Here is a 21,751-nt window from a genome sequence, read left to right as displayed (position 1 = left end):
CATCGGAGCAAGATGCTGACCAGATATTGTCTAGAGGTGTGGAAGACATCTCGGCTCACACTGACAGGGGGGACATGGACATTAGCACATCAGACACATACAACCAACAGAGTTTGGTTATGCTAAGTGAGAACTCGTCAAGTGAGGCTCCTTCAGGAATCCAATGCAGGACAAAAGTGGCAATTCGGGACCATGCCACTACTGAACAAACAGGTCTGGATCAGGAAGCAAAGCAAAATTCTCACAGGAAGTGGGGCCCGTTAAGACACAATGTGGAAAGGAGGGCTCAGAAGAAAATAAAGAATGAACTAGCATTTGGTCAGTTCTTGGAAGGCATAGATCCAATTGCTTTCCCTTGGGATCCTGGGGGTGAGATGTGGGAAGAGGGTTGCTCTGTCAAAGGACTCACATTCAAGGAGCAGCGCTTCGGTGCGAGGAATATTGTTAGGACAGAGTAAATTCCTAAGAGTGAAGCTGAAAAGAAAAAAAAAAAAAAGGAAAGGGAATAGTGTAGTGTATGCAATGTTGAAACAGTTCGTGTATAGTGCAAAGATAATACGGGTAATAATTGTAATAGGACCCATTCATGAAACCAGACTTTTTTACAAAAAAGACATGTTGTATATAGTGAAACGTTTTCCCTCCAACATACCCATTGTTCTATAGGGACGGGAGGAGTGTAGAGGGAACCACATTCAAAGTGCCCGCCAAGGAGACATTTTACAGTATAGGCAGGGCTGTGCCCTGATTGGTGGACGACGACGGCGCACGGCCTACCCGCGCGGCAGCCCGCGCAGGCCGAGTGGGCCAGATTTGAACTGCATGTGACCCAACGCGGACGACGCCTGCCCGGCACCACTGGCACTTAGGATATGTGCCCATAGGACCCCTAAGAGGCATTGATTCCCTCTGTCCTACCCTTCCTGAGGAGCCTAGACTTGCTCCACCTACCCTACCAGCCCTTCCTCTCCCTACGACGACAGTTCCAGGTGAATTACTGTACTATTGTTGTAACACGTGGGTCACCTCTACAATACTGATGAAACAAAAGTGGATGTATTCAAGAGGCCCTTAGATAAGTTCTAGATAAGTGCCGGACCAAAAAGGCTGTGGTGGTTATGTGGGCCTTGCGAGCCGCTACAAGCAACAACCTCTTAAACGAAGTTACCACAAGTCGAGCCTGGCCTCAAGCCGGGCTCGGGAAGCTGAAAAACTCCTGAAACCCTCTCCAGGTATGCATCACCACCCACTGCAGTAGCCAGGGTGGACCACCACCACCACCCACTGCAGTAGCCAGGGTGGACCACCACCCACTGCAGTGGCCAGGGTGGACCACCACCCACTGCAGTGGCCAGGGTGGACCACCACCCACTGCAGTGGCCAGGGTGGACCACCACCCACTGCAGTAGCCAGGGTGGACCACCACCCACTGCAGTAGCCAGGGTGGACCACCACCCACTGCAGTAGCCAGGGTGGACCACCACCCACTGCAGTAGCCAGGGTGGACCACCACCCACTGCAGTAGCCAGGGTGGACCACCACCCACTGCAGTAGCCAGGGTGGACCACCACCCACTGCAGTAGCCAGGGTGGACCACCACCCACTGCAGTAGCCAGGGTGGACCACCACCCACTGCAGTAGCCAGGGTGGACCACCACCCACTGCAGTAGCCAGGGTGGACCACCACCCACTGCAGTAGCCAGGGTGGACCACCACCCACTGCAGTAGCCAGGGTGGACCACCACCCACTGCAGTAGCCAGGGTGGACCACCACCCACTGCAGTAGCCAGGGTGGACCACCACCCACTGCAGTAGCCAGGGTGGACCACCACCACCCACTGCAGTAGCCAGGGTGGACCACCACCACCCACTGCAGTAGCCAGGGTGGACCACCACCACCACCCACTGCAGTAGCCAGGGTGGACCACCACCACCACCCACTGCAGTAGCCAGGGTGGACCACCACCACCACCCACTGCAGTAGCCAGGGTGGACCACCACCACCACCCACTGCAGTAGCCAGGGTGGACCACCACCACCACCCACTGCAGTAGCCAGGGTGGACCACCACCACCCACTGCAGTAGCCAGGGTGGACCACCACCACCACCCACTGCAGTAGCCAGGGTGGACCACCACCACCACCCACTGCAGTAGCCAGGGTGGACCACCACCACCACCCACTGCAGTAGCCAGGGTGGACCACCACCACCACCCACTGCAGTAGCCAGGGTGGACCACCACCACCACCCACTGCAGTAGCCAGGGTGGACCACCACCACCACCCACTGCAGTAGCCAGGGTGGACCACCACCACCACCCACTGCAGTAGCCAGGGTGGACCACCACCACCCACTGCAGTAGCCAGGGTGGACCACCACCACCCACTGCAGTAGCCAGGGTGGACCACCACCACCCACTGCAGTAGCCAGGGTGGACCACCACCCACTGCAGTAGCCAGGTTGGACCACCACCACCACCCACTGCAGTAGCCAGGGTGGACCACCACCCACTGCAGTAGCCAGGGTGGACCACCACCCACTGCAGTAGCCAGGTTGGACCACCACCACCCACTGCAGTAGCCAGGGTGGACCACCACCACCACCCACTGCAGTAGCCAGGGTGGACCACCACCCACTGCAGTAGCCAGGTTGGACCACCACCACCACCCACTGCAGTAGCCAGGGTGGACCACCACCCACTGCAGTAGCCAGGGTGGACCACCACCCACTGCAGTAGCCAGGTTGGACCACCACCACCCACTGCAGTAGCCAGGTTGGACCACCACCACCAGGAACACATTCAAAGGTTAGATGATAATCTCACGAGGCCAAAAATGGTATAATTTAGCCAGGTGAGCCCTGCAGCCTCGGCGCTGGGAAGTCTTCTTATATCACAAAGTATTAGCTAATAATGAAGACATTATACACACTTTACCCCGCATCCATTACGCCTCGTTAACGGCGTTACACGCGCGTAATTCACCGTGGTTCACGCCTCCGTTAACAACCTCGCTTTACTTAATGTTTATACATTATGGTTGTAAATTAATTAAGTGTTTATATCCCAAGCGTTCCTTAGTTACCGTTTTTCTTCTCAGTGGAGGCCATGGCGTCCTGCCCGCCCCGTGGTGGGTTACTTGGTCGTCCTGCCCGCCCCCGTGGTGGGTTACTTGGTCGTCCTGCCCGCCCCCGTGGTGGGTTACTTGGGCGTCCTGCCCGCCCCCGTGGTGGGTTACTTGGGCGTCCTGCCCGCCCCCGTGGTGGGTTACTTGGGCGTCCTGCCCGCCCCCGTGGTGGGTTACCTGGGCGTCCTGCCCGCCCCCGTGGTGGGTTACTTGGTCGTCCTGCCCGCCCCGTGGTGGGTTACTTGGTCGTCCTGCCCGCCCCCGTGGTGGGTTACTTGGGCGTCCTGCCCGCCCCCGTGGTGGGTTACCTGGGCGTCCTGCCCGCCCCCGTGGTGGGTTACTTGGGCGTCCTGCCCGCCCCCGTGGTGGGTTACCTGGGCGTCCTGCCCGCCCCCGTGGTGGGTCACTTGGGCGTCCTGCCCGCCCCGTGGTGGGTTACTTGGTCGTCCTGCCCGCCCCCGTGGTGGGTCACTTGGTCGTCCTGCCCGCCCCCGTGGTGGGTTACTTGGTCGTCCTGCCCGCCCCCGTGGTGGGTCACTTGGGCATCCTGCCCGCCCCCGTGGTGGGTTACTTGGGCGTCCTGCCCGCCCCCGTGGTGGGTTACTTGGGCGTCCTGCCCGCCCCCGTGGTGGGTTACTTGGTCGTCCTGCCCGCCCCCGTGGTGGGTTACTTGGTCGTCCTGCCCGCCCCCGTGGTGGGTTACTTGGTCGTCCTGCCCGCCCCCGTGGTGGGTTACTTGATCGTCCTGCCCGCCCCCGTGGTGGGTCACTTGGGCATCCTGCCCGCCCCCGTGGTGGGTTACTTGGGCGTCCTGCCCGCCCCCGTGGTGGGTTACTTGGGCGTCCTGCCCGCCCCCATGGTGGGTTACTAGGGCGTCCTGCCCGCCCCCGTGGTGGGTTACTTGGGCGTCCTGCCCGCCCCCGTGGTGGGTTACTTGGGCGTCCTGCCCGCCCCCGTGGTGGGTTACTTGGGCGTCCTGCCCGCCCCCGTGGTGGGTCACTTGGGCGTCCTGCCCGCCCCCGTGGTGGGTCACTTGGGCGTCCTGCCCGCCCCCGTGGTGGGTCACTTGGGCGTCCTGCCCGCCCCCGTGGTGGGTCACTTGGGCGTCCTGCCCGCCCCCGTGGTGGGTTACTTGGTCGTCCTGCCCGCCCCCGTGGTGGGTTACTTGGGCGTCCTGCCCGCCCCCGTGGTGGGTTACTTGGGCGTCCTGCCCGCCCCCGTGGTGGGTCACTTGGGCGTCCTGCCCGCCCCGTGGTGGGTCACTTGGGCGTCCTGCCCGCCCCGTGGTGGGTTACTTGGGCGTCCTGCCCGCCCCCGTGGTGGGTTACTTGGGCGTCCTGCCCGCCCCCGTGGTGGGTTACTTGGTCGTCCTGCCCGCCCCCGTGGTGGGTTACTTGGTCGTCCTGCCCGCCCCCGTGGTGGGTTACTTGGGCGTCCTGCCCGCCCCCGTGGTGGTTCACTTGGGCGTCCTGCCCGCCCCCGTGGTGGGTTACTTGGGCGTCCTGCCCGCCCCCGTGGTGGGTTTCTTGGTCGTCCTGCCCGCCCCCGTGGTGGGTTACTTGGGCGTCCTGCCCGCCCCCGTGGTGGGTTACTTGGGCGTCCTGCCCGCCCCCGTGGTGGGTTACTTGGGCGTCCTGCCCGCCGCCGTGGTGGGTTACTTGGGCGTCCTCAGCCTTAGCACCTGGGCCGCACCCTCACCCGTCCTCCACCTCACGCACGGGGCGGGGAGGGGGGGGGGGGGCAAGGGCCCCCACCTCACGCACGGAGCGGGGGGGGGGGCCAAGGGGGGCACCTTCCTACCAGACACCAGTAACTCTCTAACTTTATTGCCCATATCTCTGACCCAGCCTGCGGCTAATGCCTCCCTTACTGCCTCCCCCCCCCGCCACACCCTTGGTTAATGGTCCCCCTACTGTCTCCTCCCCCACCACCACACCCATGGTTAATGGTTCCCCTACTGTCTCCTCCCCCACCACCACCACACCCATGGTTAATGGTTCCCCTACTGTCTCCTCCCCCACCACCACCACACCCATGGTTAATGGTTCTCCTACTGTCTCCCCCCCCCCCACCACCACCACACCCATGGTTAATGGTTCTCCTACTGTCTCCCCCCCCGACCACCACCACACCCATGGTTAATGGTTCTCCTACTGTCTCCCCCCCCCCACCACCACCACACCCATGGTTAATGGTTCTCCTACTGTCTCCCCTCACTCTACTGTCTCTAACCCACGGTGGTTCACGACCCCCCTCCCCATTGCCTCCCCAACCTCCACCACCCACACATGGTGTCAGCAAGGCGGACAGCCCACCGCCTGCTTTCATACCTCTCACTGTATTTCCCACTTCTATACTTCCCTTCACCTATGCCTCTCCTCCCTCTTTACTCCCCCCCCCCCAAAAAAAAAACACCACCACCACCACCACCACCACCACGGACAGTCTTGAGTGAGCCTGTACTCAGCATTACCGTCATAGGAGATCCTTCAGTCTCTTCACCTACATCTAGTGTCAGTTCCTCGCTGTTTCCATATCTATGTTTGCTGGAAGTTATCGTTGTAGACAATATTGTACTTCGTTGGCCAATGGAAGACAATATTTACATGTGTAGTGTGTCGCTGTCTTCTACGAAGGTAACATCTATGATGAGTTTGGTGGTGTTTATGATGCGTGCTACGAGAATGTGCTCTGTGTTGTCTGATGTACTCAACTAGTTGTGCTCACGGGAGGTTGAGCTCTGGTTCTTTGGGCCCGCCTCTCAACTTTCAATCAACTATTTTCCCCCCTCTCTCTCTCACACACACACACATAAGCAGCAGCCCGTAGCAGCTGTCTAACTCCCAGGTACCTATGTGCGTTAGAGAGTGTGTTGACAGGACGGTGCCTTCAGGTACAGAACTGTTTAGTGCTCAGACCTTATTTCGAATAACCCATCCTGGCCCACCCAATATGGGTTGGCCAGGATGGGCCAGGATGGGCCTGGGTGGGCGGTCCCGCGCACCAGACGCCGCCCATCTTTCAAAGAGAAAAGAACTATCACGAGATAGCTCTCCTGATAGTCGCCAAGCCATTACGACAATATAGCACTGGGATGAGGTCAGAATAAGGATTTGGGATGGGACGGGGGAAAGGAATGGTACCCAACCACTTCGATTGAACGCCGATCTGCATGAAGCGAGACCGTCGCTTTACCGTCCAGCCCAAGTGGTTGAGGGCCAATCTTTAAAAGTGATTGACCGATTGATTGTACATTATCAGGCGGAGTAGTCTCCGGCCAAGCTGACGCTGCCTTGATGTGGCATTGGAATTTAATAGCTTAGTTAAGAGGCTCTTCCCCCAATGGTGGCTGAGGTAGTCATGAACAAGAAGCCCAACACTATGAGGGGAAACGGTGCGAGGCACAGTTGGCGGGGACACAGCTCTGACGAGCAGGGCGTGTGAGGAAGGCTGCCACCGTTGGGAAGTGGGGAGGCGTGGGCGGGGGCGCGATAAAGAACACACAAGCCACTAGAGGCCAGACCTCGTCGTTCAATACTTCATTACTGGTGATAAGGCGCCGCCTCGCTCCACCAGATACTATATTTTGTTGTTATTTTTTTCTCAGCGATACTGTCAGCGCCTGAACCAGCCCGCGGGAGACGGGGGGGGGGGGCGGCGGAGGAGCCCGCGGGAGGGCGGGGAGGAGCCCGCGGGAGGGCGGGGAGGAGCCCGCGGGAGGGCGGGGAGGAGCCCGCGGGAGGGCGGGGAGGAGCCCGCGGGAGGGCGGGGAGGAGCCCGCGGGAGGGCGGGGAGGAGCCCGCGGGAGGGCGGGGAGGAGCCCGCGGGAGGGCGGGGAGGAGCCCGCGGGAGGGCGGGGAGGAGCCCGCGGGAGGGCGGGGAGGAGCCCGCGGGAGGGCGGGGAGGAGCCCGCGGGAGGGCGGGGAGGAGCCCGCGGGAGGGCGGGGAGGAGCCCGCGGGAGGGCGGGGAGGAGCCCGCGGGAGGGCGGGGAGGAGCCCGCGGGAGGGCGGGGAGGAGCCCGCGGGAGGGCGGGGAGGAGCCCGCGGGAGGGCGGGGAGGAGCCCGCGGGAGGGCGGGGAGGAGCCCGCGGGAGGGCGGGGAGGAGCCCGCGGGAGGGCGGGGAGGAGCCCGCGGGAGGGCGGGGAGGAGCCCGCGGGAGGGCGGGGAGGAGCCCGCGGGAGGGCGGGGAGGAGCCCGCGGGAGGGCGGGGAGGAGCCCGCGGGAGACGGGAGGGCGGGGAGGGTCCCAAATTTGCACAGGAGAATAACAACTTACTAGAACGAAAGATACGGAAGAAAATGCAGAACAGAACCAGTGCAGAGGTGCCATAGATACAATCAGAGAACACTACCTGAACATCAGAGGTCCACAGCTGTTCAACACACTCCCAGCAACCAAAACAACATTTTCGTTACCAAAATGGACATTTTCAAGAAAAAAAACATTGCTGGAAGAATTACCGGACCATAGTGATTGTAGGACGCTTGAAGCACGTGCCTGTTGGACTATATTGTCGCACATCAAGCCAGGCCCCAGTCCGGGCCTGGGGAGTGTAGACCACCAGAACCCTCCCCAGGTATGGTGGGGTGGTGGGGCAAGGGTGGGTTGTGCTGGTGGGCGGGGGTTAGTGGAGGGGTGGGGGCGGGGGTTAGGGGAGGGGGGGGGGCGGCAAGGGAGGAGAGGTGAACACCGACTCGATCCCACCCAACTACTCTGGGTGTGTAAGAGGGGCTACAGTGGGGGTTGGGGGGGGGGAGCTACAGTGGGTATTGAGGTCGGGGCTACAGTGGGTGTTGGGGGGAGCTAATTTTTAAATTTTGCCCCGAGGGGCGAGTTTATTGGGCAGCGCCACTCATCTTGTGAGTGGACACACCGCCGTAGCAGCATGTACAACACTCCCCAATAGGAAGAAAACCCGCTAAACCCGCTAATAAAGGGGGAGCTAATCTGACATGCTCTGATAAAATGAAACGTCTGTTAAATGCTTTACCCATATACTATAGCCACATCTGATAGCCTCATAGCCAAACAACCGTATGTTGAGAACTTCCTTACCCTCTTAGAACTTAGAACTTACCCTTAGAACTTCCGTCAAGCCTGGCCTCGGGCCGGGCTTGGGGAGTAGAACTCCCAGAACCCCATCAACCAGGTATCAACCAGGTACCCTGGTACTCTAATCATCGGTGTAACCAAATGTGATATTAACTGGGAGCTTAGAGCTTTTCCGATCCATTGGGTAAGACTTGGAGACCCAGTCACCTGACAGTTCACAACTATTCCATGGTTCGAATACCAGTGCGAAAGAAACTTTTCGGTGTTGGGAGGTCTATATTATCCCAAAGGGAAGTGAAGTTGCACTCCTGGGCCAGACGGCTGAGTGGACAGCGTTCGGAATTCATAGTCTTAAGGCTCCAGGATCAATCCCCGGCAGAGGCGGAAACTAATGGACAGAGTTTCTGTCACCTTGCTCACCTAGTAGAAAATACGTACCTGGGAGTTAGACAGCTGATACGGGCTGCTTCCTGAAGGTGTGTAACAAATACGAGGCCTGGTCAAGGACCGGGCCGCGGGGACGCTAAGCCCCGAAATCTCAAGATCTCATCTCAATCCGTCCGCAAGGCAAGACCCTCCAAGGTACGACCAATGCCGAAGACACATTCGTCAATTTGTACGTAAATACTCACGTGCTATAATTGTGTGTATAGTTAGACCTATGATAGGTTAGGTGGCTACGGTTTTATTGGCAGTTATTTCGGGTTTCAGTATGTAGATGAAGTATTACAAGAGGTGCGATTCGAACATAGGAAGAGCACGAAGCAATGATCGAGAAAATTTCGATCTTCATTAGCTGTGTTGGGTGAAGCCTTTTCTAATAATAAACAGTGGGGTTGGCGGCTGGTTTAACTAGCATTTGGTCCTTGTTTGCGAAGACAGGCAGACATGGGTGGAACGTTTGGAGCACTGCTATTTAAATATGGGAAGAAATCACGGCACTGCTGAAGAAAAGTTTGAATTTCACCAGTGGAGTAGTTTATCGAGCGTGTAATTTTCATTCACACAAGTGCTTCTCTTTTTTACTGCCTTCGAATTTCACTTCTCTAAATGCTTCCCCCACGTGCTGCAAATACAAATAATTAACAGAACAAAAACTTTAACCTAATCTAAGCCAAATTATATCCACAAAAATTCTATAATAATAAAGCCTGAGGACAAGTCGTGTGTTGTGTATTGTTCATTCATACACAGTGAAGAGGACAGCTGAATTAAGGAGCATTTGGCCAATAATTCGAGGACGCGTCGCATAAAAAATACTCTGGAGGGATGGAGACGAGTGAGGAGCATTGTTTATCGTCTATAGTAACACCACACCATCTGGAGGCGTGTGAGTGGCGACCGCTGTAGTCGCATTCCACCTGTACCCGACGCTCACCTGCGCATTCCACCTGTACCCGACGCTCACCTGCGCATTCCACCTGTACCCGACGCTCACCTGCGCATTCCACCTGTACCCGACGCTCACCTGCGCATTCCACCTGTACCCGACGCTCACCTGCGCATTCCACCTGTACCCGACGCTCGCCTGCGCATTCCACCTGTACCCGACGCTCACCTGCCCATTCCACCTGTACCCGACGCTCACCTGCCCATTCCACCTGTACCCGACGCTCACCTGCGCATTCCACCTGTACCCGACGCTCACCTGCGCATTCCACCTGTACCCGACGCTCGCCTGCGCATTCCACCTGTACCCGACGCTCACCTGCCCATTCCACCTGTACCCGACGCTCTCCTGCGCATTCCACCTGTACCCGACGCTCTCCTGCGCATTCCACCTGTACCCGACGCTCACTTGCGCATTCCACCTGTACCCGACGCTCACCTGCGCATTCCACCTGTACCCGACGCTCACCTGCTACAGGGTCGGGTAAGCCAGGATCAATACACAAGTAGGCTCCTGCTCCTGGGGCTCTTCCCCGAGGCAGGCATCGAGAGAATAAAGCATTAACGTAGTGTAATGCCAAAACCATTCCAGCCCACTGCGTGCTGGGTAATGACAAGTATTTACATTCGTGCTTCATATTGCTTTCATCGCACCGCCAGGAAACAGTTCAGAAAAAGCGTCAAGCCCGGAAGATTATATCAACATAGACCTCCTGGATGTGGCTGAAAGACCACATGGGTCCGGGTTTGTGGGGCCTTATAAGACGGTCAAGGGTCAGTATAGGCCTACACGAGCGTGAAGCTGATTAATGTTGGGTCTTATTGAATAAGTCGACTATAACGAATTTTGGTGAATTGTATTGAATATTTGCGAGTTATAACGAAACATTAAGGCGTTACAAGGTCTAGGAAGACGGTGTAAGTGTGTAACATGCGGAGCCTTGGTGCTGTAAAATAATACTTCGGTCTAACACTGACATGAACAACGACGGATGAATGTAGAGTGGAGGGAGAGTGTGGAGGGAGAGAAGGGAGGGGGGGGGGAGAAGTGGGTGGGGAGGGGGAGAAGTGGGTGGGAGGGAAGGAAGGGAGCCACGCCGGATGTAAATGAGGATAATTTATCCGCATCTGGCGATGAAGGCGGATCCCATAAGGCTCCCAGGAACTCCCCCTTCGCACTTCAGGAGGATTGTCTCTTTGCTTGCGACAAGTTCTCAAGAGGACAGAGCAACGCACCCACCCGGGGCTAAGCCACCATGCTCTTTTATCTTGGGTGTGAGGTTCGAATGTAATGAAATGTAAACACCACTACTTCTTGACAGACTATGTTGAGGGAAGAGCCCGGAAGAGCGACCCGAGTGGTCCCACTGGCGCTCCATCACCACACCTCAGCTTTGTCTGTCACGGCAGTGTCAGTAGCTCATGGTAAAAAGTTTTAACATTTACTGTATCAATGTCTACAATATTTGAATGAGTCGCTCCTCTTCGTCCAACACCAGCATCCCCACTGTTAGGGGCCAAGCCAAAGACATCATCAGTAGTACCGTGCAGGGGGCCTGATTGGGTGTAGACACACACAGGCTGGGTGTAGACACACATAGGCTGGGTGTAGACCCACACAGGCTGGGGTGTAGACCCACACAGGCTGGGGTGTAGACCCACACAGGCTGGGGTGTAGACCCACACAGGCTGGGGTGTAGACACACGTAGGCTGGGTGTACCCGGGGAAGGGTCGGCCAACAGTGATCGCGGTACAGTCACCTGAAGGTTAAACATAATAGTTTTCTTTATGCTTCTACTTAAGAATTATATTGTGGCACCTGAAGTCGGCTAGACCATGGTTTGGACGGCTGTTCCCTTCAGTGGCACCTTCGCCCTCCCGGGGCGATGAGTGCCTTCATGAGGGCCCCCGCCGTCCCCAGGATGATGAGTCGTGCGTGTTGTAACAATGCGCGAGAGACTTGAATACACTCCACACGCAGTGTTCCATGTGTGGGCATGTGGGGGCTCGCTCCAGTGTGAGCGTGCGGGGCTTTGGCGTGCATTCATGAAGTATATCACAGCATATGCGTGCGTTTGGATTATTATAGTATAAAGGGAAGGAGGGGCTCGGTGCGCAGTCACCAATTGGTACGTTAACTCGCCTAACACCTTATATTTACACCATATATTAAGACGAATTCCTTAGCTGGGCCTTGCCAGGCAGTGGAGGTGAAGCTCCGAGGGGTGACTTACAACATCAGCATGGTGAATATTATAGAGCATGGGAGTGTGCGCGGGTATAGTCTCTGACCACGCAAGTCTACGGGCCGAGCCTGCCCGCGTTCAACTACTTCCCACAGACGGCGTGGCAGCACCAGCCCTAGTGCACCAGCACCGCGGTGGCCACGGATACTCCACCCAGACACGGATACCACAACATGACGATACATCGATCGCTGCCACATTGTTTCACATAGTAATGAAGGCCACGATGTATGTGGAAGGAGAGTGCTATCCGCGTGGCGTTATGTACAAGTGTGGCCCGGGTGCTGGCTTGTCTGGCGAGAGGCGGTCAGTATCACATCTTAACGACGGCTAATGAAAGGCTGGAAAGTAATGGGGAGGAGAACGAAGCAAGGAGGAGAGATAGGAAGGAGGAAGAGGAGAGAACGGAAGGAAGAGGAGAGGAGAAGAGAAGTAGAAGAAGAGAAGGGAAGTAGGAGGAGAAGGGAAGGGAAGTAGGAGGAAGAGGGGAAGGGAGTGAAAGAAGGGAGGGATGGGAAGGACAGACGGACAGAGTGAAGAAGGGGAGGAAGAATGGGGCGGAGGGAAAGGGGGGTGAAGGGGGGGGTGTAGGAGGGGGGTGAGAGGGGGAGGGGGCAGGTGCGTGTGGAGCGGCCGACCAGCACGTGCAGGCTCACAGTCGCACTCAAGCCTTCACAACACAACAAGTGACAACTCCTCCGAGTGACCTCGACAGGAACACTTAATGATCTAAGGGGATATAATCTCCTGTTAAACTCATTCCTTGTTAATTTTCACGAATTAGTGTACACCTGTACACGACAAGGTGGTGTGTGTACACGACAAGGTGGTGGGTGTAGGTGTCTGTACACGACAAGGTGGTGGGTGTAGGTGTGTGTACACGACAAGGTGGTGGGTGTAGGTGTGTGTACACGAGAAGGTGGTGGGTGTAGGTGTGTGTACACGACAAGGTGGTGTGTGTACACGACAAGGTGGTGGGTGTAGGTGTGTGTACACGACAAGGTGGTGGGTGTAGGTGTGTGTACACGACAAGGTGGTGGTGGTGGGTGTGTGTACACGACAAGGTGGTGGGTGTAGGTGTGTGTACACGACAAGGTGGTGGGTGTAGGTGTGTGTACACGACAAGGTGGTGGTGGTGGGTGTAGGTGTGTGTACACGAGAAGGTGGTGGGTGTAGGTGTCTGTACACGAGAAGGTGGTGGGTGTAGGTGTCTGTTCACTTGTGCACGACAAGGTGGTGGGTGTAGGTGTATGTACACGACAAGGTGGTGGTGTAGGTGTCTGTACACGACAAGGTGGTGGGTGTAGGTGTCTGTACACGACAAGGTGGTGGGTGTAGGTGTCTGTACACGACAAGGTGGTGGGTGTAGGTGTCTGTACACGACAAAGTTGTGGGTGTAGGTGTCTGTTCACTTGTGCACGACAAGCTGGTGGGTGTAGGTGTCTGAGCTCCTGTGCACGACAAGGTGAGGGATGTAGGTGTATGTACACCTGTGCAAGAGGTGGTGGTGGGTGTAGGTGTGTGTACTTACGTGAGAACAGCGTCATCCAAGCAGGCGAGACTGTCCACTTAATCCAACATTATCCACCACACTTTATCCAGTCAGCTCACACTAATGGGCGGGAACCTGTAATTATTAGTGTGTGATGACGGCTCCGGTCACACTACAGTATACTGAGTCACACCAACAGTGTTTTTAAGAGACGTAACAAATGTGGAGAGAAAGTGAAGGGGAGAATGAGAGAGAGACACGAAGAGATCGCGAGTAGACACCTTTGGCCAGGTAGCCGCTCACGACCAAGGGAACGCGGTACACTGAGCCAGTTCCCGTGTGCAGACCCCGGCTCTCACATACACGCGCGCACATACATACATACACACACACACGCCCGCGCACACACACGAGCACATGCACATACGCTCACGCACACACACACAGACAGACAGTTGCCCCAAGCCTTCATACACACTATCCCAAACCCATACCCCAACCCCCCCCGCCGCATTCTGGCAACAAAGTGGCCGAGATACAAAAGCGTGAGGCTACAAGTGAGTGTGAGAGTGAGAGAGTGTGAGAGTGAGAGAGTGTGAGAGTGAGAGTGAGAGAGTGACAGTGAGAGTGTGAGAGTGAGAGTGAGAGGAGAGACGAGGGCCCCAGGAAGGACAAGCTTCACGTGCTGCGTCCCGCCACACCGGCTAGGAAACCTGTCCTAGGAGGCCGCCCACAGCCACCACTCACAGGGGGGGGATTGGGGGGGGGGGGTTCTCTTGTAACACTTCGAGCTCTCCACCACCGTCACCTACCCTACTGGCCCCCTCCATCTCCACCCACTGACCCCTACCTTGTGGCTACCTTGAGGTGATTCCGGGCCTTAGCGTCCCCGCGGCCCGGTCCTCGACCAGGCCTCTCGTTGCTGGACTGGTTAACCAGGTTGTTGGACGCGGCTGCTCGCAGCCTGACGTATGAGTCACAATTTGGTTGTGACTCTTTGACCTTGTGTAGCTTCCGGGGATCACCGGCCCAGTCTCCGTTCAGGATCCCCGTTGGTCGTCTTGTCAACCAGGGTGTTGGATGCGGCTGCTCGCAGCCTGACGTCCGAAACTCCTTATTTTCTTTTCCTTGGGATCATGGGTATAAGGAGTTTCATTGACACTCCTTATACCCATGACCTCTGACCCCCTCCACTGACACCTTTACCCTTGACCCACAGATCCCTTCTTCCCCTCCCATTGACCTCCTATTACCCCTTCCCACCGACCTGGGAGCCGGTCGGCCGAGCGGACAGCACGCTGTACTTGTGATCCTGTGGTCATGGGTTCGATCCCAGACGCCGGCGAGAAACAATGGGCAGAGTTTTTCACCCTATGCCCCTGTTACCTAGCAGTAAAATAGGTACCTGGGTGTTAGTCAGCTGTCACGGGCTGCTTCCTGGGGGTGGAGGCCTGGTCGAGGACCGGGCCGCGGGGACACTAGAAGCCCCGAAATCATTTCAAGATAACCTCAAGATGACCTTCATCCCTCCTCACTGACTTCACAACCTCCCTCTGACCCCCCCCCCCCCTTTCACAACCTCGCCAAAGACCACCTTCACCCCTCCCACTCTTCCGTCCTGCACCCCACTCCACTGAGCCCCCCCCCCCTCCACACTATACACTCTCCCAAACATACACCTGCTACCTCCCTCCACGCCCCCTCCAGATCCACCACGTGTTAACTAAGAATGTAACAACTCTCTTAACTAGCGGCCAATTATGTGTGGCGTAATTGTAACTTATAGTCAAGATGACAGAACACTTATCAAAAGAGCCTCGTTGAAAAGCAGAGGTGCAATAGGCACACAGAGAGAGCTCTATCAACATCAAGTTGATAAGAGTTGTCTCTGAAAGGAAAACGATTTTACTTTTACAACGATAGCCGTTTAATAGATACCAGATGTGTTGAAGCGTTGTCAGATTCGTCAGTATCATAGGCATATATTCTGGGCAATAACACATGCCACTACACAGGACTACGTTTGGTAGGTCTACATATATACACACCACAGGACTACGTTTGGTAGGTCTACATATATACACACCACAGGACTACGTTTGGTAGGTCTACATATATACACACCACAGGACTACGTTTGGTAGGTCTACATATATACACACCACAGGACTACGTTTGGTAGGTCTACATATATACACACCACAGGACTACATTTGGTAGGTCTACATATATACACACCACAGGACTACGTTTGGTAGGTCTACATATATACACACCACAGGACTACGTTTGGTAGGTCTACATATATACACACCACAGGACTACGTTTGGTAGGTCTACATATATACACACCACAGGACTACGTTTGGTAGGTCTACATATATACACACCACAGGACTACGTTTGGTAGGTCTACATATATACACACCACAGGACTACGTTTGGTAGGTCTACATATATATACACACCACAGGACTACGTTTGGTAGGTCTACATATATACACACCACAGGACTACGTTTGGTAGGTCTACATATATACACACCACAGGACTACGTTTGGTAGGTCTACATATATACACACCACAGGACTACGTTTGGTAGGTCTACATATATACACACCACAGGACTACGTTTGGTAGGTCTACATATATACACACCACAGGACTACGTTTGGTAGGTCTACATATATACACACCACAGGACTACGTTTGGTAGGTCTACATATATACACACCACAGGACTACGTTTGGTAGGTCTACATATATACACACCACAGGACTACGTTTGGTAGGTCTACATATATACACACCACAGGACTACGTTTGGTAGGTCCACATATATACACACCACAGGACTACGTTTGGTAGGTCTACATATATACACACCACGGTTGTCATCCCAATATTTGATGCTGCAGCTTTCTGGTCCCTGTGCATTTGTTAAACCATCGTGGCTTTTACAAGACATTTCTACCCTTGGTATGTTACAAGCCTTTCTGCAAGACTGTCAATATCCTCAGGCTTAGAGATCACAACACGAGACGTGTAAAGAGGCATATAACCTCAAATCCATCCTGTTTACCATATAAAATAGTAAATCCAAAGGCACAATTTATTTATGGTAACTACCTATGCCAAGAGTGCGCTCTTCGAGTAAGTCGTTGACTATTTCTGAATTATTCAGTGACAAGGTATAGACACTAAGTTCAGCTTGCGTCTTGCTTACCCAGTCACTGACCTTGCTTACCCAGTCACTGACCCGCCTCACCGCTGAATGAGCGAGAGTATAGCACCGATACAGCGTCAGTATAGCACCGATACAGCATCAGTATAGCACCGATACAGCGTCAGTATATCACCGATACAGCGTCAGTATAGCACCTATACAGCATCAGTATAGCACCGATACAGCGTCAGTATATCACTGATACAGCGTCAGTATAGCACCGATACAGCATCAGTATAGCACCGATACAGCACAGTATAGCACTGATACAGCACAGTATAGCACCGATACAGCATCAGTATAGCACTGATACAGCACAGTATAGCACTGATACAGCATCAGTATAGCACCGATACAGCATCAGTATAGCACTGATACAGCATCAGTATAGCACTGATACAGCGTCAGTATAGCACCTATACAGCATCAGTATAGCACCGATACAGCGTCAGTATAGCACCTATACAGCATCAGTATAGCACCGATACAGCATCAGTATAGCACCTGGTTGATACCTGGTTGATACCTGGTTGATGGGGTTCTGGGAGTTCTTCTACTCCCCAAGCCCGGCCCGAGGCCAGGCTCGACTTGTGAGAGTTTGGTCCACCAGGCTGTTGCTTGGAGCGGCCCGCAGGGCCACGTACCCACCACAGCCCGGCTGATCCGGAACTTCTCTTAGAAAACCGTCCAGTTTTCTCTTGAAGATGTCCACGGTTGTTCCGGCAATATTTCTTATGCTCGCTGGGAGGACGTTGAACAACCGCGGACCCCTGATGTTTATACAGTGCTCTCTGATTGTGCCTATGACACCTCTGCTCTTCACAGGTTCAATCTTGCATTTTCTTCCATATCGTTCACTCCAGTACGTTGTTATTTTACTGTGTAGATTTGGGACCTGACCCTCCAGTATTTTCCAGGTGTATATTATTTGGTATCTCTCTCGTCTCCTTTCTAGAGAGTACATTTGGAGAGCTTTGAGACGATCCCAATAATTTAGGTGTTTTATCTCGTCTATGCGTGCCGTATATGTTCTCTGTATTCCCTCTATTTCAGCAATCTCTCCTGCTCTGAAGGGGGAAGTGAGTACTGAGCAGTACTCGAGACGGGACAGCACAAGTGACTTGAAGAGTACAACCATTGTGATGGGATCCCTGGATTTGAAAGTTCTCGTAATCCATCCGATCATTTTTCTGGCTGACGCGATATTTGCTTGGTTATGCTCCCTAAACGTTAGATCGTCGGACATCATTATTCCCAAATCCTTGACATGCTGTTTTCCTACTATGGGAAGATTCGATTGTGTTTTGTACCCTGTATTATGTTTCAGATCCTCATTTTTGCCGTACCTGAGTACCTGAAATTTATCACTGTTAAACATCATGTTATTTTCTGCTGCCCAATCAAAAACTTTGTTGACATCTGCTTGTAGTATTTCAATGTCTTCAGCAGAGGTAATTTTCATGCTGATTTTTGTGTCATCTGCAAAGGACGACACGAAGCTGTGGCGTGTATTTTTGTCTATATCAGATATGAGAATAAGGAACAGTAGCGGTGCAAGGACTGTACCTTGAGGTACAGAGCTTTTAACATCGCTTGGACTCGATTTTATCTGATTGACTGTTACTCTTTGTGCTCTGTTCGACAGGAAATTGAGTATCCAGCGTCCTACTTTTCCAGTTATTCCCATTGACCTCATTTTGTGAGCTATCACCCCATGGTCACATTTGTCGAACGCCTTTGCAAAGTCTGTGTATACAACATCTGCATTTTGCTTTTCTTCTAGGGCTTCTGTGATTTTGTCATAGTGGTTGAGTAACTGTGACAGACAGGATCTTCCCGCTCTAAATCCATGTTGTCCTGGATTGTGCAATTCATTGTTTTCCATAAAACTAGAAATTTGATTCCTAATCACTCTTTCAAACACTTTTATTATGTGTGATGTTAGTGCAACTGGCCTATAATTTTTTGCCAAGGCTTTACTCCCCCCCTTGTGCAACGGAGCTATATCTGCAGATTTAAGTGCTGCTGGTATCTCCCCTGTATCCAGGCACTTTCTCCATATTACGCCGAGTGCTCTCAGCGTATCCGATACAGCGTCAGTATAGCACCGATACAGCGTCAGTATAGCACCGATACAGCATCAGTATAGCACCGATACAGCATCAGTATAGCACCGATACAGCGTCAGTATAGCACCGATACAGCATCAGTATAGCACCGATACAGCATCAGTATAGCACCGATACAGCATCAGTATAGCACCGATACAGCATCAGTATAGCACCGATACAGCATCAGTATAGCACCGATACAGCATCAGTATAGCACCGATACAGCGTCAGTATAGCACCGATACAGCGTCAGTATAGCACCGATACAGCATCAGTATAGCACTGATACAGCATCAGTATAGCACTGATACAGCATCAGTATAGCACTGATACAGCACAGTATAGCACCGATACAGCGTCAGTATAGCACCGATACAGCACAGTATAGCACTGATACAGCACAGTATAGCACCGATACAACACAGTATGGCACCGATACAGCATCAGTATAGCACCGATACAGCATCAGAATAGCACTGATACAACACAGTATAACACTGATACAGCACAGTATAGCACCGATACAGCATCAGTATAGCACTGATACAGCATCAGTATAGCACCGATACAGCATCAGTATAGCACTGATACAACACAGTATGGCACCGATACAGCATCAGTATAGCACCGATACAGCATCAGTATAGCACTGATACAGCACAGTATAGCACTGATACAGCACAGTATAGCACTGATACAACACAGTATGGCACTGATACAGCATCAGTATAGCACTGATACAGCACAGTATAGCACCGATACAGCACAGTATAGCACTGATACAGCACAGTATAGCACCGATACAGCATCAGTATAGCACTGATACAGCATCAGTATAGCACTGATACAGCACAGTATAGCACTGATACAGCATCAGTATAGCACTGATACAGCATCAGTATAGCACCGATACAGCATCAGTATAGCACTGATACAGCACAGTATAGCACCGATACAGCACAGTACAGCACTGATACAGCACAGTATAGCACTGATACAGCACAGTATAGCACTGATACAGCACAGTATAGCACTGATACAGCATCAGTATAGCAGTGATACAGCACAGTATAGCACTGATACAGCATCAGTATAGCACTGATACAGCATCAGTATAGCAGTGATACAGCACAGTATAGCACTGATACAGCACAGTATAGCACTGATACAGCATCAGTATAGCACCGATACACGTAACTATCGATAACCTGATCACCCACACTGTTTTCACCGTAAACAGTTTTAATAAACCTGAGATGTACACCATCTTTCTCAGAGTTATTTTCTCAGTGTAGTACTAGGTAACAGGTCTCCCATTTTCTATGATCGAGCACTTAACTGGGAAGGATGGATAGAGTAACATTTTGTACGGGAAAGGTTGACGGCGACGTTGTGATCTTATCCTCGTCCCCGAGCCCTCTCCTATCCTCCTGGGGGATCCTCCAGGGGGTCATCCTCGTGTCCAACACAACGACCCTGTCACACTTACCCATCTCCTGTGAAGGAACCTCCCAGCTCGCCGCCAACACTCACCTGAAAAAAAAGTAAAAATTTATAATTTGTACCGATACGGTACGAGCGCACGACCAAAAATGGATTAAACGTTAAAATAGGTTAAAATAATATATTGTTTCAAAGTAAATCATTGCCTTACTCCTGTGTTCGCCCTGGTGGACGCGGCAACAGCCGAGTGGACCAAGCTCTCACAGGTCAAGCCTGGCTTGGGGAGTAGAAGAACTTCCAGAACCCCATCAAGCAGGTATCAAGCAGGTTTAAATATATTGTTAGAGGACACGAAGTGGGAGCACCGAGCCAAGCAGACAAGCAAATCCAACACAAAAGGAAGTGACTGAGCAACAACAGGAATCTGTAAGATCTCCACCTACATCTATCAAGACAGAGCCAACACACATTGTAGTATAAGGATAATCAAACAAAGCATGAACGTGGACCCTGCCGATACTATGCATGGGGTGGGTGTAAATACGGGCCGTCAGGAAGAACTAATGAAACATGCAAAAATAAACACCCAAGAAATTACAAACCTATCCTAAATGCAGTAACATGTTGCTCTGACAGTTGAACATCTTTCCATCCAAAAGTGAATACAAATTCACTAAACAAGAAAAAATGTTTCAACAAAGACTGCGCAGCATTTCATATTAAAGGAACCAAGGAAACAAAACCAAATGAATGCAATTATGAATACTGCATAACCCATACATACCAGGGAAATTTTTTTTAGTAAGAGAAAGACACAAAGAATGGCATGAAATGTCAAAACTGTACTGCCATCTCTGTCAGATGTTAGACAGGACACGGTTAATGTGGCACCCCTACCAGAACCACAGATACACACACCAAGCAGGATGCCCATCACTTCCACAAATATGATAACATCTTTCGCATTTGCCAACATACATGGGCATCAAAACACGCAATACAAACAAAGTCCACTTTATAACTGGCCTCTTAAATGAGGCAAAAGCAATGTTCGCAGCTTTAACCGAAACCCAAACTAAGGACTTATGACGGTGAAATATGGATACCAGAGTACAATCTTTTCAGATGTGACAGGAAACACAGGCTACAGGGTGGGGTCAGCCTGTACACCACAGACTACAGGGTGGGGTCAGCCTGTACACCACAGACTACAGGGTGGGGTCAGCCTGTACACCACAGACTACAGGGTGGGGTCAGCCTGTACACCACAGACTACAGGGTGGGGTCAGCCTGTACACCACAGGCTACAGGGTGGGGGTCAGCCTGTACACCACAGGCTACAGGGTGGGGGTCAGCCTGTACACCACAGACTACAGGGTGGGGTCAGCCTGTACACCACAGACTACAGGGTGGGGTCAGCCTGTACACCACAGACTACAGGGTGGGGTCAGCCTGTACACCACAGACTACAGGGTGGGGTCAGCCTGTACACCACAGGCTACAGGGTGGGGGTCAGCCTGTACACCACAGGCTACAGGGTGGGGGTCAGCCTGTACACCACAGGCTACAGGGTGGGGTCAGCCTGTACACCACAGGCTACAGGGTGGGGGTCAGCCTGTACATCACAGACTACAGGGTGGGGTCAGCCTGTACACCACAGGCTA

At 53.4% G+C, this 21,751-nt stretch overlaps 2 long non-coding RNA genes across 2 annotated transcripts in view; both read right to left on the bottom strand.

Moving 5' to 3' along the window:
- The window catches only part of LOC138357265 (uncharacterized), a 164,273-nt gene extending 150,539 nt beyond the window's left edge, over positions 1-13,734 (bottom strand). The window contains exon 1 of the long non-coding RNA XR_011224871.1: positions 13,347-13,734. This is a non-coding gene — a long non-coding RNA (uncharacterized lncRNA). The remainder of the gene's footprint in view (positions 1-13,346) is intronic.
- LOC138357261 (uncharacterized) overlaps positions 1-21,751 on the bottom strand; it is a 591,549-nt gene that overhangs the window by 283,064 nt on the left and 286,734 nt on the right. The window lies entirely within an intron of this gene.

Source organism: Procambarus clarkii, chromosome 7 (genome assembly GCF_040958095.1).
Source record: "Procambarus clarkii isolate CNS0578487 chromosome 7, FALCON_Pclarkii_2.0, whole genome shotgun sequence".
Lineage (NCBI taxonomy): Eukaryota > Metazoa > Arthropoda > Malacostraca > Decapoda > Cambaridae > Procambarus > Procambarus clarkii.
Note: the sequence above shows the minus strand (reverse complement) of the source record. Positions and strands in the feature narration are given on the sequence as shown.